This window comes from Fukomys damarensis, unplaced genomic scaffold, assembly GCF_012274545.1.
Source record: "Fukomys damarensis isolate Sample0158 unplaced genomic scaffold, DMR_v1.0_HiC HiC_scaffold_39, whole genome shotgun sequence".
NCBI classification, from domain to species: domain Eukaryota; kingdom Metazoa; phylum Chordata; class Mammalia; order Rodentia; family Bathyergidae; genus Fukomys; species Fukomys damarensis.
The window spans coordinates 87,048,325-87,061,848 of record NW_022900951.1 but is presented as its reverse complement, the minus strand read 5'-3'; positions in this window follow the sequence as shown (position 1 = coordinate 87,061,848).

Below are 13,524 nucleotides of genomic sequence, written 5' to 3'. Positions count from 1 at the left end.
AATTAAGTCTAGAAGTCCTTTGGTGAAATTTTTTGGGTCTTCTATGTAGAGTATCATATCATCAGCAAATAATGACAGTTTAACTCCTTTTCCTATTTTTATTGATTTTATTTATTTCTTTTGTCTAATTGTTGTGGCTGTTTCTACAGCTATATTGAACAGGAGTGGAGACAGTGGACATACTTGTTTTGTTCCTGATATTAGGGTGAAGGTTTTTAGTTTTTGATCATTTAGTATGATACTGGATTTTGGTTTTTCATAGATAGTCTTTATCAAGTTGAGATAAAGGCCTTCTATTCCAATTTTGCAGTGTTTTTGTCATGAATGAGTGTTGAATTTTGTCGAATGCTTTTTCTGCATCTATTGAGATGATCATAAATGTTTTTTGTCCTTGACTCTGTTAATATAGTGTATTACATTTATTGATTTACAATATGTTGAAACATCCTTGAATCCTTGGAATAAATCCAACTTGGTCGGGGTGTATGATCTTCTTGATGACCCTCTGTATGATGTTAGCCAGTATATTATTGAGGATTTTTGCATCTATGTCTATTAGTGAGATTGGACTGTATTTCTCTTTCTTGGTTGGGTCTTTCCCTGGTTTTGGAATCAAAGTAACACTTGCCTTCAGGAATGAATTTAGAAGTATTGCTTTCCTTTCAATTTCATTGAAAAGTTTCAAAAATAGTGGCAGTAATTCTTCTCTAAATGTTTTGTAGAATTCAGCTGTAAAGCCATCAGGACCTGGGCTTTTCTTTGTTGGTCATTTTTTAATTACGTTTTCAATTTCACTGATTGCAATTGGGATGGTTAGAATTTTTATATACTCTTCATTCAACTTTGGTAATTCATATGTATCTAGAAATCTGTGCATTTCTTCTGTGTTTTCCATTTCATTAGAGTGCAGGTTCTTGAAGTTGGTATTGATAATCGTGTGGATTTCTCCTGGATCTGTACTGACTTCACCTTTTTCATTCCTAGTTGCATGAATTTTACCCTTTTCTTTCCTATTTTGAATAAGGATAGGTAAGGGTTTATCGATTTTATTTATTCTTTGATAAAACCAACTCTTCAATTCATTGTTATTGTATATTTTATTTTTTTTTTTTTTTTTTTTTTTTTTTTTTTTTTTTTGGTACTGGGGATCAAACTCGGGTCCTTGTGCTTGCAAGGCAGGCACCAGAAACACTGAGCTAAACCCCCAGCTATTCTATCATTCTCTTAGACTCCATTGCATTGATTTCTGCTATGATCTTAATAATTTCCTCCTTTGTATGAGCTGTGGGTTGGTCTTGCTCTTTTTCTAGAAGTTGAAGACTCAGTCTTAGTTTGTTTGTTTTAGTTCTTTCTGTTTTTCTAGTGTGGGCATTCAAAGCTATGAATTTGCCTCACAGACTGCTTTTATTGTGTTCCATAGAGTCCTATATTTTGTATTGACATTATCATTTATTGTAAAAACTATTTAATTTCTGAATTCTGTAAAAACTGTTTAATTTTCTCTGTAACCCATTGGTTATTCAGGAGCGTGTTCTTCAATTTCATTGTGTTTGTGAAGTTCTTGCAGTTTCTTTTGCTATTGATCTCCATTTTTGATTGCACTATGGTCTGATAATATACATAGTATAACTTTAACTCCCTTGCATTTACTCAAACATGTTATATGAGCTAGTATGTGGTCTGTTTTGGAGAACAACCCTTGTGCATTTGAAAAGAATGCATACTTTGATTTTGAGGGGTGGACCACTCTGTAGATATCTATTAAGTCTTATTTGTTCAAAAGCTTGGTTCAGTTCTAGTCTTTTGTTGTTGATTTTTTGTGTCTAGATGATCTCTTTATTTGTGACAGTGGGGTATTTAGTTACCCCACCACAATTGCATTTGTGTTCATGTGGTTTTTCATGTTCCTTCATATTTGTTTTGTATACTTCAGGGCATTAGTATTTGGTGCATATATATTTATGATTGTCGTCTCTTTCTCTCAGATTATTCCCTTTACAAGGATGCAATGACCTTCTTTGTTTCTCTCAATTAGTTTTAGTTTGAAATTAACTTTGCTGCAAGTAAGATAGCTACACCTCCTCTTTTTTGGTGTCCTGTCACATGGAGAGCTGTTTTCCATCCTTTTACTTTCAGTCTATTAGTTTCTTTTTGAACTAACTGCATTTCTCATATATAGCATGTTGTTGTATTTTGCTTCTTTATCCATTCTGCCAGTCTATTTATTTTGATTGGCGAATCAGGCCATTAACATTGATGGTTATAACTGATATGTATTGACTTATAATCATAATGTTATTTTCCTGTTGTTGGCTCTTTTTTATTTTTTTTCTCTTTCCCTTTAATTTCTTGCCTTGCCTCATGAATTTGCTCTGTTGGGCCTCATGGAGTTGTGGTCTGTGTAGTCTTTTTCTAGGATATTATTTAGAATTGTTTGGAGTGCTGGTTTGGTATTCATGAAGTTTCTCAGGTGTTCATTGTCATGGAAGAATCTTATTTCCCCATCCATTTTGAAAGAGAGTTTTGCAGATAACATCAGTCTAAGTTGGAAGTTGCTTTCTTTTAGGGCTTGAAACACTTCTCTCCAGGCTTTCCTTGACTTGAGGGTTTGTATTGAAAAGTCTACTGTGATTCTGATGGGCTTTCCTTTGCATGTGATTTGTTTCTTTTTCCTAATTGCTTGTGGTATTTCATTTTTATGTTGAGTTTCAGTGTTCTTGATTATAACATGTCTAGATGTAAATTTATTCTTTTTGATCATGGGTATTTGGAGTCCTATAAAACTCACTTATCTGTATGTCAAATTATTTTGCTCTGTTTGGGAAGTTTTTTGTCATTAATTCTGTGAACAGTTCTTTTATGTCACTTGTACTTTCTCCTGCTTTTTCATGGATGCCTATCAGTCTTACATTATTCTTCTTTGTGTCATCTAGGAGCTGTTGGATTGATTTGTCATGTTCTCTTACTTTTCTTAAGAGATCCATCTTTTCATGGTACTGATCACCCTCCTGTATTCTATAGTTGATATCCTGTCTTCAGATTGCCTCAGTCTGTTATGTATAATTTCAACAGAATTTTTAACCTACTGGATATCTGTTTGAATCTGTTTCATGGATTCCATTTCTTTCCTATGTTGGGCATTCATTGCCTCTATCATGGTTCTGAGTTTATGTATTTTTTATATGTTTCTGTTCTAGAGTCTCTAATCTTTTTTTTCATTCTGCTCACCATCTATTTAGCTATCTGGGAAATTATTTCTGTTCAGAATTTTTCTAGAGCCTCATTCATCTGTTTTGTTACATCTTGTGCTATCAGTTTGAGATGTCCAGAGGTTGATTATCTGACTTTTCCACCTCATTTCCTTCATAAATTGCCTTTGATGAACAGGCAGTCTTTGTTTGTGCTTGTTCCTCACTTGAATGTCTTCTCATTTCTTGTTTGTTTGCTGTTGTTGTTGTTGTTGGTTTTTTTTTTTTTTTGGTACTGTACTTGGTTTAATTCCTGGGTTAATACTTTGATCTTCCTGTTAAAGCTTTTCTTTAGGTTTTGAGTCTCTAATGACTCTGAAGCAATTTCTTTTTCATTATATGAGGAAGGACACTGATTAAATCAATCACAACACCCTAGCTCGAGTGATACAATCAGCAACACAATTAGCATCAAGCACAGTATAGAAAAATGACAATTTGTGGTAGTTATTAATCTATCACCTTTAACCCTGTGAATTAAATCTAAATCAAGGTTTGAGCTCAGAACAATAGCTTTTATGACCCCCTGTACCTCTGTGGTATGAATCCAGGTACTAGCCCAGCCAGGAAGACTGAGGCATGTGGCAGGTTGTGAAGATCGCCCACGGCTGCACTTCTCACTGTTCTTATGCTGAGGCCCCCAAATCATTTATCTTTTACATTCCATTATAGTGCTGCACAGTATAATAGTGTTTTGGTCAACAATAATCTACATATATAACAGTGTTCATGGAAATACCTTAAACAACTAGAATTAGAAGTTCCATTTGATCCAGCTATTCCCCTACTGGGTATCTTCCCAGAAGAATTAAAATAATCATACTACAGTGATATATGCTAACCCATGTTTATAGCAGCACAGTTTATAATGATTAAAACTTGGAAGCAGCCTGATTGCCCATGAACTGGAGACTAGATAAAGAAGATGTGGTTTTTCTATAAAATGAAGTACGACTCAGCCATAAAAAATGAGAAACTAGAGTCATCATAGGAAAATGGATGAATATTGAGGCCATACTCTTAAATGAAATAAATTAGACACATGTGTGAATAATGAATAGTTTCTCCGGTGTGTGAAAAACTGAAAGTATAAATAAGACTCAAATGGTATAACTGATAATGTGAAATAGGAAAAAATGTCTAAAGGTGTATGGGAAGTGGGAAGGTTAAGGGAAATGTAAGAAGGGAGAAGAAAAGGAAAAAAATGGAAACAAAGTCTCTGTAAATCGGGAAGGCTGGAGGGGGTGAAGGGAGGCCAGGGGAATGGGGAAAAAGTAAAAGCCAAGATACATCATGTAAAGGTACAAGATCCCAATGATGAATGTAACTGTGTGTGTGTGTGTGTGTGTGTGTGTGTGTGTATACACACACACACATACATATTTACTGTAATGGAGCCCAGCAGACTGAAAAATTCCTATCACCCAGTAAAGTAATTTCATAGCTGCTATGATGTGTTAGCACAATGCATCACTCTTGTTTGTGGTGATGCTGGTGTAAACAAACCTACTGCAAGTTACTTCTACAAAAATATTACACATACAATTATGTACAGTACATAACACTTGATTATAGGTAGTTGTGGGCTCATGTGTTTTTGGTATTATACTCTCAAATATTTTACAGTTTATTCCTTCGACTTATACAAAAATAATTGGTGGTAGAGCTCCTGCTTAGCATGCCCAAGGACCTGGGTTCAAGCCCCAGGATAAAAAAAAATTCTCTACAAAACAGCCTCTGGCAGGTACTTCTGTAGGTATTACAGAAGAAGGCATTGTTGTCTTGGGTAATGACAGCTCCATGTATTTACTGCCCCTGAAGACTTTCTAGGGGGTCAAGATGTGGAGGAGGAAGACAGTGATATTGATAATCCGGACCCTATGTAAGATTAGGCTGTTTGTGTTCATCTCCACTTTCAACAAAAAGTTTTAGAAGTAAATGAAATTTTTGAAGATAAAATCGAGCTTATAGAATAAAGATATAAAGTAAAAAATATTTTGTACAGATTCACAATGTGCTTATGTTAAAAGTGTCACATGTTTCTCAAATAGGAAAGGGATCAAGAGATGGAGGGAGGGGGTAAAAAGGGGAAGGAAAAGGAATTAAAGAAAGAATTAAGATGTGTTATGTATGTATCCCAACTCCACGCAAGGGATGTAAACATCGTGTTCTACACAGGTACAAAAACATCAAAACGGAAAAAAATTAAGTTTATAAAGTAAAACTAAAAGTAAATAAAGCAAGTTTACTTATTATTGAAGAAATAACTTTTATGATTTAGTGTAGTTTATGTGTTTGGTGTGATAAACTTTACAGTCATGAGCAGAACTGTCAGTGACTTAACGTTCATTGCCCCCTCACTAATTGATTCACCCAGAGAAACTTCCTGTTGAGCCAGCTCCATTCATAGTAAGGGGCCTATATGAGTATACCAGTTTTTATCTGTTATATTGTATTTTTATTGTACATTTTCTATGTTTGAATATGCACCATTGTGTTACAGCTGCCTACAAAACTGAGTACAGTTACATTCTATACAGCTTTGCAGCAAAGGAACAAGAGGCTATACCATATAGCATAGGGTTAGAAGGCTCTACTATCTAGGTGTGCAAGTATATCCTATAGTGTCCCTACAAACGTAGAATCACCTGACAACACACTGCTCAGAATGTACTTAGGTTATTAAGTAACACATGACTTTATATGTAAAAAAATGCAAAATATTTGCCCAGCTGGTCTCCCTAATTAGATTACAGAGCTCTGAGAAAGCAAAGACCCAGTGCCCAGCACTTTCAGACAATCAATAAATATTTGCCAAGAGTCCATCTGATGTAATTCTTTCTCCAGTTGAAAAATAAAGCAGCTCAAGGAAAGCTTAAATACGCAGAGGCTAGGCCATCTTCAGGACATTTTCTCTGTAATCTACTCTAAGCAAAACTAATAAAATTTGGGTTAATAAATACAAAAGAAGTACTTGTTTGCCTTGTAAATTGATTTGCCATAAATCTTATTTGAAATGACATATAAATGTTCAATTTACATATAGTTTTGAAATTCCAAATCAGATGTTTCTGCATTCATGGCATAGGCCTCACAGTGATACTCAGGTGTAAAGTATTCTTGCTATAACTTCAGTATTGTGGGTCAGAATATCTCCATTTATATATGCTTTTCATATTATAATATTTGCAATGCGTAGATTTGTGTGTGAATAATTAAGCTCCAACCTAGAATATATATGAAGACTTTATAAAATGGCCCATACAAAACACTTGACCCAAGGCCTGGCCTCAAGGTAATGTAGGCAAAAGAGTTCTGAATCATCCCCAAAAGTTAGCATCCTCTCATCTAGAAATGCCATTTCATTTGATGTTCAGATTCTCAGGCCAGTTGACACAAGCCTTTTGAACCTCAAATAAAACCAGATTATATATAGTGCTAATTATTAGCTGCATAAATCTAGTCCTGGAAACAGAGGTAGATGGTGAGGAGAAGTGTGACTAAGGAGTTTCCACTCACTTTTCTGGGTCAAACAGGTTGGAGAAGGTTGAGGAGAAATAACACTGTATGTAAGACTTTAAGAGTTATAATTTGGATGTCCAAAACATATTCTTTTTTGAAAACAGGGTCTCATTGCTTCAAGAGTTTGCACAACTTTTGGGCTAAAGCATCGGTTCTCAGGTGATTCCCATTACAATGTAGGTACCTCTAGTAGGGGGAGCTGGGTACCCACTATAGCCCCCTGCTACACACACACACAAACAAACACACACACACCAAGGAATTCCACCAATGAAAACTTAGAGGTTTAAGGAAATGTAAAACTATTATCTAAAAGCTTAGGTTTAAATAAAGCTCTGCAGAGGGAATGAAGGAACTATCTGGATGAGGGGCAAGCAGCAGTAGCATATCAAAGCAAGATGTATTTTATCACTGATATTGTTTAGAATTTCTGGTACACAGCAATGATAAAAGTCTGACCAACTTTTAGTTGGTTTTATTATTGTTTTTAAATTTATAGACAATGCACCCACTTACTGACTGCAACTTGCAGAAGCACTCCCACTCTCACCCATTCACGCCACTAGATGGCAGTCAGACAGAGGTTAGAGAAAGGTAAAATTTCCAGGCCAGTTCTCCGTAACTTTCTGCTCTACAATTCTAAGAAAATCAGTTCTCAGGAGTACCTCTTGGGATATGACCTCTTCTCAAGCATCTGAAGTCATCACTTTATGCTTGCTGCATTAGTATTGAGGAAAGTAGCCACTTATGGCCCTGAGGTCACTCAAGCAGAGAGAAGAATTGAAGCAATCAGCCTGTTGTCAGGCAACCAAAAACCCCTTTCTGCAAGGAATGGCCTATTGTTTCCTCAAATGTCCCTTTTTCTTTGGCTAGTGAAGACCTAGTCTGAGTATGATTACGCTCCTGGATCTGAAACAAAGGCACAATCACATGGAGTAGGACTGGAAAGAATCAGATATTAACCCCAAGCTGGGGGGGGGGGGGCCTGGAGCAAGACAACAGCCTTGAGAGATGGTTCGATGCAATGCTTTAGGGAAAGAGGAGAGTGGTTGAAAGGAAAAGGTCAGTGTGCATTCTGAGTCATAACTGTGGCCTATGGGTGCTCTGAAGTTTCAGGAACTGAGAACAAACTCCAAGAATATTGAGACATTCTCGCAACTTTGGAGAAAGACTCCTCTAGAAAAACACCAACCATTGAATAGCCTTGGATAGAAAAATGGCACACTGGTTGATAAGATAAAGAAGGAAGGTGCGCAAGCAAGTACAGCGGAAGAAGTTTCCAAGAAGGACAAAGGAAAAGGAGAATCTCAAAAGAAAATGGAATCTAATCATCATATGTGGACTGCAGTTTGTGAAAGTTTGAAGGTATATTCTGTATTACTTCCCCCTTGTCCTCTCAACAAACTAAGAAGTGGACAAGTTTTGTGTTGGTCACATATTTGGCAGCTCCCTCCCGCCTTTTAGCCCCTATCATTGGTTTTCAGCACTCTCTTGTCTCCCCTAGAATTTTCCTAACACTGTAGAAACTAAAAAACATTTGGGATTTGGCTTTTTGAGTGGTACCAACCAAAAATAATCCATCTTTTGAAATTTGAGCATTATAAATGCAAAAAGAGCCAATTTCCCCAAGCATACATGGCACTCCAAAGGTTGACTTGAAGTGTCACTAGACCTGATGGAGCCATTTCTTATTCCATTCTGTTTTTAAGATTAATAGATTCATTCATAGGAAAATGGATGCATATTGAAGATATACTCCTAAGTGAAATAAATAAGGCACACATGTGTAAATACCGAATAGTTTCTCTGGTGTGAATAATCTGCAATAATACAGAAGATCCTAATAAGATTACTGAGATTGAGAAATGGGAAGAAAGGAGCTAAAGGTGTAGGGAAGGTGGGACGGGTAGGGGAAGGGTAAAAAGGGAAAAGAATAAAATGTGAGATAATGAAACGTTGGAAATAAAGTGGTTGTAGATGGGGAGGGGAGGAGGGGTGAAGGCAGGGAAGGGACAATGGGAAAAAATGAGAACCAAGACTTGTCATGTAGAGGTACAAGATCCCAACAATGAATGTAACTGTACTGTATCCCTAAAATGAACCAATAAACTAAATTAAAGCTGAAAAAAAGATTTTAAAACAGCTGACTAATTCAAATTAATGTGATAATGACTGCTAAAAAAATTGATGCCCTTCCTTGTATCCTCTGAAGAGGGTTTTTAAAAAAAACTTTTTGTATCCACATGACTTCTTTGTCAATCAAAACTTTCTCTGGGAAGGGCCAGGAATGTAGCTCAGTGGTGCTGCACCTTTCTGACAAGCGCAAGGTCCTGAGTTTGATCCTGGTACTAAAAGAAAAAAAAGAAAAAATTTTCTCTGGTTATCTCATGAAGTAGTATGGGTAGTATCTGATAACTCAGAAAATACACAGTAAAAAAATGTTACTAAGAATTCAGACACATGTTTAGAAGATTTTGTGCCTTATCATAACAACACCCATGTATATTTGAGAAATATTAATACATATAAGAATGTATTTAGTCATTTATTTATTCAAAATAAAAACAACACCTCTTCACAGGCAGATTTTCAGGCCCTTTACAGTAACTCTCTGGCTCCCCACAATTAGTTGTGGTCCCAAATTAAGAACCACTGTCCAAACTGGAAGAAATGATGAAGCAAGTTTAATCTCTTTGAAAGTTTTATACTGAGAATAATTTTGTGTCAGCAAGGTATGATTAAGCCTCTCCCATATACTGCTCAGATCTATTTTCTGCACTAGGTAAAAGTAGGAACAGTTATATCTGACAAAAGAAAAATACAGAAATGCTCATGTTCCAGGAAGACCGGATGTGAATGACTACCATGGAGACAAATGCCTGAGCAAGTTTTTAGAACATTCAGTGTTTGCCTTTTACTTGCAGAATAAAGTGTTTCTAGATGGGGAGAGGAGAGGGGGTGAAGGGAGGGCAGGCACAAGGGGAAAAAACCTTATTTAAAGGGCAGGTAACAGAATGGATTTGGTCTAGGAGCCGTGGTTCACCAAACTCTAGTCTGTATTTTTAAGACAATTGGGTCTGTTAGGAGCTAACTTGTTCATATAAGTATCTGAAACTTTCCTAAAACATTTTGTTTTAGTTAATGCATTTTAAAACACTTCCACATTAATTGGTTAAATAGAAATTTTAGTTAATCAAATTTGCAGAAGAATTGGAAATATATTTTAAAAATTACATAGGGGATATAGCTAACATTACATAGGAGGTATAAACTTGATGAATATGATTTATAAGTCAGAATGAGATTATGAGCCTATTTTTAAAGTTCTTTTTTCCTTAGAACTTAGATCACATTCAATAATTCAATGAATATTCACTGAATATACACTATGTGTCAGCATTGGGCTCGGTACTATTCATATAATGGTAAGCAAAACAGCATAGCATAATGGTTGGGAGCATGGATTGTGGAACCAGTCTCCTTGAGTTTAAAATGTGGCTCTGTCGCTTACTAATGTGGTGGGTTAGACCAAGTTTCTCTGACTCTGTGTGTCAGGGCTTAATCATAATTAATTTCCTATGCCATGTTAAGAAGACTGATCCTGTAGGACTTTTGGTTTTTAACCTCTACTCTGCAGAGCCCTTGGTACCTCAGAAAAGACGAGAGACAAAAATTTTCAAGGAAGCCCCAGGGATTTAGCTCAGTGGCACTGTACCTGTCTGGCAAGTGCAAGGTCCTGAGTTCAATCTCTGGTACCATCAACAAAACGAAACAAAACAAAAACATTGAAAGATCTAAGCCTTTGATCACCACTTCAATAAGAACATTTCTGCTTATGTCTTATACACACTCACGTGTACACATGTATGTATATGTACATGTGTGTTCATGAGCGTATCAGATATATAAGTTCATTTAAATATTGTTTTTTATTTAAAATACTTGACTGCCAACAATAAATATGAACAGAAATCCCAAATGAAACATGGTCAGACTTGATTATAGATTTATCTGGATAATCTATGAAAATGGATTGTGAATAGGTAAGACTGAACTCATGGAGCTCATTTACGAAGAACTGCAAGAGGCAAGACAAGAGAAGATAATGCAATGGGCTTAGGAAGGTGGCAGTGGGAGTGAAAATAAGTTAATACATTTTTTAAAATTATTAGAAAATACAGTCCAGACATAGTGACAATTAGATGTGGGGAATGAGGGAGAAGAAGACATCAATGTTGATTCCAAAGGTTTCTGCTTCTGACAGAATGTTGGTGTCATTCACAAAGATGGCAGTCTAAGAGGAGAGGTGAGTCAAGACAGTTGATGAACTATCTTTTGAATATGTTGGCTGCTACATACCCATGAGACAGCCAAATGGGGAGGAGAAAATATCAGGATTCAGGTCTGGGTTCTTTAAATTCCACTTTTATCACTCAGTGTCTATGAGAACTCTGTCAAATCATTTGAGTAATCCTAGCCCCTTCATCTGTAAAATGGAGAAACAAAATATTCAGCTTTATCAGTGTTGCTACTTTCATCAAATGTACATGCTTATGTAAGAAGTTCTGTAAAATCTAAGATACCACACAAATTGCAAAAGGTAATAATATTTAATAGCATTTTAATAGTATTTGGGGAGTAATGAATGTGAGGAGGAGGGGAGATTTTACAGAGAACATTCAGGGATTCCTTGGACTGCAGAGAGACTACAGAGCTCTGATTCATGGTGGCATCTCTACAGACATTCCAATCACTGGGAAACTTGTCCCTACAAAGACATTCTTTCCAGTGGCTTGGTGTCATGGCGATTTAGCTGACTTGGGCCAGGCTTGAGAGAATTGGAGGGAGGCTGCTTAATCCTGGGCAGTGGGAAATTGGTATGAGGCCAACACAAATGTGGCAAGCTCGAAACAATTTGCAGAGAAAAAGCGTTGCTTAAAGATATTTTCCAGCAAAATATACATAGCATAAAATGTGCCATCTTAACTACTTTAAGCCTGCAGTTCAGTAACACTAAGTACCTTTACACTGTGCAACCATCACCACCATCCATCTCCAGAAAAATTTCATCATCTCAAACTGAATCCCTGTATCCATCAAAAAATAACTCCTTACTTCTCCCTCTTCAGCTCCTTACAGCCACTATTCCACTTTCTGACACTATGAATTTACCTACTCTATATGTACCTTACACATAAATGGAATTATGCAATATTAATTTCTTTTGTGTGTCTTCACTTAATGTTTTCAAGCATAAATAATAATAAATAATAATGTTTTCAAGGTTCATCCACACTATAGGATGTGTCAGGATCTCCTTTAAGTCATCCTTTAAGGCTGAAAAATAAAGTCTTTGTATGTTCAGACCACAGTTTACTGCTACAATTTAAATTGTTTTGGCCTTTTGAATATTATAAATAATGCTGTTATGTATGATGGTGTGCAACTAACCTATTCAAGTCTCAGGTTTCAGTTCTTTTGAGCATGTATCTAGAACTGAAATTACTTAATTATTGGATAATTATATTTTTTGAGGGACCACTACAATGCTTTCCATAGCAGCTGCACCATTTTATAATTCCACCAATAGTACACAAGGGTTTCAATTTCTCTACCTCTTCCAGCAGTTGTATTTTCCTGAGGTTTTGAGGATTTTTTGGTTTTTATTTTTAATAATAATAATAATAATAATAATAGTTATAATAGGTATGAAGTGATACCTCATTGTAGTTTTGATTTACCTTTCCCTAATGATTAGTGAAGTTGACTATCATTTCATGTGCTTATTGGCCATTTCCCTTTCTCCTTGGATATGAGTCTACTCAAATATTTTATCAACTTTAAATCGAGCTTCTGGTTTTCTGGGAGTTGAATTATAAAATTTTTTTAGATACTCACATTACTAACCTCTTACTAGACAAACAATTTGCAAATGTTTTCTCAAATTCAAAGGTTTTTATTTTGGTGATGGTGTATTTTGATAGGCAAAACTTTTAATTTTTTTATGAAGTCTATGTGTCTGCTTTTCACTTCTTACCTGTGCTTTTTTATGCTATATCCAAAAAAAAAAAAATCATTGTCAAATCCAGTGTCAGGAGATTTTCCTATATACTTTCTTCTAAGAATTGAATAGTTTTCAGAGTGCATGTGTTTCAATGTTTGATCTACTCTAAGTTAATTCTTGTATATGATGTAAAAGAACATCCCATTTTTGTTTTTTTGCATGTGGTTATACAATTTTCCTTATACCCCTTGATGAAGACAATATCTTTTCCCTATTAAATGGTCTTGGTACTTTTACAAAAACTAATTTGACTATATGTGCAAGTATTAATTTCTGAGTTCTCTCATATTACATTAGTCTATAGGTTTATCTTTATGGTAGTACTATAGTGTTTTGATTACTGTGGCTTTATGGTAAATTTTGAAATCAGGAAGTATTAGTGGTCCAGCCCTTTTCTCCTTTTTCAGAATTGTTTTGGTTATTCAAGGTCTCTTGAGATTCCATATGAATTTTATAATTCTTTCCATTTCTACAAAGTATGTGGCTGGAATGGCATTGAATTTGTAGATTGCTCTGGCAGAAAGCACTTTTTGAATCACTTTAAAAGATGATTTTGCTGCGATCACCCGGCGGCGTGCGCGTGAGCTCCCGGCCTGCGCGGGAGCTCCCGGCTTGCGCGACAACAGACCCAGGAAGGACCCAAGGACCCCAGAGGGGCTTTTTTTCAGCTGCCTGTCTACCTGCCTGTCT